Source organism: Nothoprocta perdicaria, unplaced genomic scaffold (genome assembly GCF_003342845.1).
Source record: "Nothoprocta perdicaria isolate Ctin4 unplaced genomic scaffold, notPer1 scaffold_8, whole genome shotgun sequence".
In the NCBI taxonomy this organism is placed as follows: Eukaryota; Metazoa; Chordata; class Aves; order Tinamiformes; family Tinamidae; genus Nothoprocta; species Nothoprocta perdicaria.
In genome coordinates, this window is record NW_020456087.1 from 5,219,962 (window position 1) to 5,225,654 (window position 5,693).

Consider the following 5,693-nt stretch of genomic DNA (forward strand, 5'->3'; position numbering starts at 1 on the left):
TTTTAGAAATCATCCGGTGCAAGCCCCAAACTCAAGCATGTTGCCCAGCACTGGGTCCAGTCAGAGACCTCATGAAAATACCTGCCAGCCTATGTTACTCACATATGCATTAAATAAGCATGGGATTGATGGCAACAAATCCTACAAATAACATGTCTATATTGTATAAACTGTGTTGTTCAAGAATCATCAAATAATTTGTGTTCCCCTATCATATACTTTTAAGGCTGTGTCTACAAAGAAAACCTCACCAGTATAATTATTTTGAACAACTCTTCTACATATTTTTTTTCCAAATAATCATTTAGAAAAGAATAATTATTACATATTGAATTATTTTACCCAGTGTCAGATTTATTTGAAAGAGTATTCCAGAAAAAAAAAAAATACAGCTGATCAAATATTCTCATGTGCTGATCATGTGGTTATCCAGCTATTTCCTATTCAGTTTATATACAGTAGGCAGGATTTGCCATATACACATAGGAAAACAGACTCTGAACCTCCAATAAGCAGACTCCTAAAGTTCTGCCAGAAGCCATCTGCCTCTAACTCAGGTGACCAAACAGTTTCCAAAAAGCCACAGTTGGGAATCCCTTGGTTATGTTCAATTTCCCTCCACACAAAATATGCCTAAGTCTCAAATCAGAGTTCTAAATTGCAGAACTCCAGAGAATTTGCACTCATTTTCACCATTACCTAGATAAATTATTAATGAATGAAAGTTTCTATTTTAAGAACTTACACATGTGCATTATACTGGAACTATTTTCAACATAAAAAAAGACATCAAATACTTGCATAATGTAGTGTGTGAAGAAGTTTTATTTATTAGCACAGAGAAGTACTTCAGTATTTTCCACAGGAAGTAATGTAACAGCCTGCACGAACAGAAGTCAGCCATTTCAGATATTACTAGCAGACTTCAGGAATTTGCAAATATTCCCAAATAAGAATGCTGACCAGCTTTTTGGTGCTGTTTAAATTCTGTCTGTTTTTAAAAAACTGTCTTAGTAGCTAAGCTTCACCTTAGAATTAATATTGGGTTATGTCCATAAGATGCTCTTAAGTCTGCAGTTTACTACTTAAGCATATTTTTCAATGGTAGTTTTCTAAGAAAAAACAAATTTTCTAAAGAGGAATAATACACGACTAAAATACACCATGCATTCCACAACTATAACATGCACATTTTCTTTTTATACAATCTCTCACAATCCTTCTGGTATCAACTGCTTCAATTAAGTAGTATCAAAACAGCACTACTGTATTTCAAAACAACAAAACTAACTATTTCAGACCTATTTTATTGGTCACAGAAATTTAAGAATGGCTATGCCTGGTCAGTGTGGTGCCCAATAGTCTCCTACCTAAGTGTCCCACTTCTAACCACAGCCAAAAAAGCAGATCCTTGGGTACACTACAGAAACCTGAAAATAACTCTGTAACTACCAAAAACTTATAGCCTCGAAGTGCCCTAAATCAGAGGCAGCATCTCTGAATTCAGAAGCCCTCAAGAGACTTTTCTTCCATCAACTCCTCCAAACACTTTTGGCCCAACAAGCTTCTAGCATCTACAATATCCTCCCTGCACAAAACTTCATTAAACAATGACCATTCCACTATCCTTACCACTTTCTGCACATCTGATTTATCAGCAGTACAATTATTTACTTGCTCCAAACAAGGCAAAGTCTTTGCTATCAGAAGATGTGTTTCTCCAAATTCAAGAAATATTCCCCAAAGTATTTCCCCTGCTCAAACCTGCAACAAACCAAAATACACAGCTATGCATTTCAGCAAGTGATTGTGGCTACACTTTGTAAATGTTGAAACCTACTGCTACYGGACTGTTTATCTGCACTTTGAATACTGTCTCATCCAGCTCACTATATCTGCACGTTTACATATATTTACACATACATCATTCATGTGAAGTCAATTTCTAAATTCTAATCACCTCTAATTGGACAAACCTTCAGGAAGATAATACACACACACACGCACACTTTGTTTTAGGCAAAAGAAATGGCCTAATACTGTCATGTAATTCTCCAGTATTCACTAGGTTTTCAAAATTCATAAGATAAGCTGCTTCCGCCTGCCCCACAAAAGAAGCTGGTAAAATCTGGATTTTTGCTGCTATATCTTTCTTCCCATCCCAACTCTGATCTACAGAACACAAAATGATAGACAATCAATGTTCTCATAATGATACAGAATAACTAGAAAAAAAATATAAAAACACACATTTGTAAAAGTCATATAAATTAGGAACTGAATAAAACACTGAAGGTGTTACTTGGTATGATGGAAAACGGACTAACAATCTTATTAACTTATTACTCAGGTTCTCTAATGGGATGCATACTGTGTATCAYATAGCCATACATACACTATACATTGTTCAGAGCACTTCTGTTTCTTAATTATTCTTCAAATTATTCTTCCTATTTAATGAAACATTCAGATGTGGCACATACTACTAGGTTTCTCTCCACATATTCCTGTATGATTTTAAAATATCAGAGAGTATCTAACTTTATTTTTACTTATGAAGGCATGAAGAAAATGCATTATTTTATCATACAGTTGTGACCATGATTCTAGCAAAGCATATCAATCTGTTAAGTTCAAAAAGAAAGAACAATCCTATTGACTTTTCCAGGTACTAAATAAGTTGTCAGACCTTTAATATTGCAGGCTTTCCTCCCCTATCCTCCTGAAACTCTTCCTGACATATYTTTATCTTCTTTCTCCAAGGGCTTGTATATGTGCACCTCCCAAAGTGTATCSCCATCCACATTTCTTTTATGAGATTACAGATCACTTGTCCCCAAAAAGAAACAATGCTATCAAATATGTAGTGTGGAGTGACGTAAGCTGCTATACCTCCTCTTCAGTGCAAAAACACCTTAACTAGCCCACAGGGACTGAATTTATCTCAGTATAACAGCTACCAATGTCAAGGTCATTTATGAATGGATCAAAATTACAGTTGTAATGACACATTATTTGTTACAGTGAGAATCATTTTTCTTTCAGTTGACAGAATAGAGAACAGATCCTGCCTATTACTTTGAAACATCTACACATGGAGTAGATTAGTCCCTTCACACAGAGCAGTGAAAAAATGCTTTAAGAAAAAGGCAYTGCGGCAGCCACTATYMCAAACCATGAGAAAAAGATGCTATGCTTTAAGCACTGCACTCTGATAATCAACACGTCAGTACTCAACTCTGCACACACAGGTTTGACATAATTAGGCTGCTTCACTTATGCATATGAGTACCTCAATACTTTGAAAAGACAGTGTAAAAGCCATTAACCTTTAACAGTCAGAGTTTTAAGAGTCTGAAATGAATGTGATGATTTAAGTCACCAGTACAGGACTGCTTCAGAACTTAAGGGTTGAGATAAACCACAATGAGTGTAGTCTACGTTAAAGTAATTATAAAAAATTGTCCCATACAAAGGTAAGGACAACTAAACAAAGCATCCAATATCATTATATGGCCCAAACAAGAAAAACGTATTGCTACAAGTCACTATCCCACCTCCTCCAACATACTCTCACCAGAAGTTTGCAGTTCTGAGGGACTTTAAGTCTACAGAGGAGAAAAAAAGACAAAAAGAAAAGAAAAAGAGGAGAGCAGAGGAATAGAGGGAAATAAATCACCCCTCAAAGTGATACTAGTTTCACACTGCAAATAAAACGTCCTATTCTTTTGAAGAGTAACAACTGAAAACTCAATCTTCTAAACAGGTCAATCTAAAAATAAAAGAATAACAACAACAATTCACAAAGTACTGCTGTCTTTTTTTCCGCATACTTTCTGCAAATTTATTGAGTCATTTGCTAACTTATTGGGTTAACTCAGCTTGAAAGAAGCCTGTAATTACCAGCACTGAAAAAGAACGTTTATGGAGATTACTGTAATGTTGAAAGAAGGAAGAAATTACATGCAAGGATGAGAGTTACATCTAAGAAATCCAATTCTCATGGTACATACTTCCATATTAAATATCTGTTTCATACTACTGAAGYATTCTTCTTTCAACCTAGGAAGCCTCAGTTCTCTGAAAACTCACACATCTACTTAGGATCACACTGATGAACAGCAGTTTCAAGAGGCAAAACTCTAGTTTTTGGTCCAAAACATTAAGGTTTTACTAGTCACAAAATAAACTGTGACTTCACAACCTGAGGGAAGAAAAAAAAAAAAAAGAAAAAAAAAAGAAAAAAAAAGCAGGCCTGTTGAACACATCTCTTCCAAATATATTGTCAAAATATTTCTGTAACAGTTACGCCACCATATGGGTTGACATTTCAAATCCAAAAGCAATGCCCCCTACACTTCTATCCTGGGCTTCCCATGGTATAAAAAGAGACACCCTCATGCACAGACGCTGTGCAGCGATACGGCTGTTGTGTCCCATGACGTGATGCACACATGAAGTCGAGCGAATCAACACACACAGAGCCAGGGTCAGAACATCCAGAAATAACATGCCAGCAAGTGAAATAGTATGACCACGGATGACAAACAATTGCAGGCAAAGGCAGAAGACTTGGCAAGAACACATCATAGTATCTAGAGGCCAAATGAGTTCATAGCAGTGCTCTTCTGTAAGATACAGCTTTCAAGGTCCGGCAATCAAGCTCTGCATTTAAAGCTTAGAATGAGGCACTTGATCGTAAAAATAACATGCATGAACATATTTTCAGATKATTTTCTTTGCTACCCACTAGGTAAATTGCTTATAATCACAGTACCATACTGCTGAGAAAACTAGAGAAACAGACAACTGTTCTCTACAGAAAAATCCCACCAGTATGCACCAAACTGATTTTGGAAACAACTGTGTCACAATTCTTAGAATAGCTGGACAGTAAGTGAAGTAAATATGAAGCCTTTTCATTTGTTCTCTTTCTGGGGGAGTCTTTCTTAATTACATCTATTAAAAAAAGTGCAAAGCATATGCTTATTATAGGTTGAGAAGTCCTGAAAGAATGGCCCAGGCTCACGTATAGTTCCCGGAGTTGAAATCTCAAAGTACATAATATGACAAAAGTTGGTTGCTGTTGCAACACACTATTAAAGACTCTAATTACATTGCAATTTGACAGAATGTTGCTTCAACACAGCAAACATCCACTCAACACATAAATCACACACATAGAAAAAAATCTTTGCAAGCAACAGAGTTTGTTGACTATCATTGTCTACGGTTTTCTCCTATAGAAAGGATAATGACTCATTCATTGTTACAGAGAACTCAAAAAGAATAGGTTTCGTAAATGGTACGTAGATATGCGGAGGTTCAGGCATGGTTTTATTTTTATGCGCAAACAAGATCAGTGGAGGTACCCTTACTGGTTCTTAAGGCAAATGAAGCCTGGATGTGGTCTCTGTCGGTCATCACTCTCCCTGTGCAAGCAGGTGGCACTTTCCCCTTCAGGGCTACCCAGTTTCTCCCCGCGGAACACTGCCTGCACGGCTGTGCCTATGGAAGCGCGGCCTGTGCTCCAGACCTGCCGCCCCCTCGCGACTCCTCGGCGGCTCCTCCGCGGTGAAGGCCTCGGGAGCGCGGGGGGGAGGCGGGGGGCGTGCGCGGCCCGGCCCGGGCCCCGATGCCAGCGCTTCCCCCTCAGGCGACACCTCCCCGGGCACCCCTCCCGGGGCTCGGCC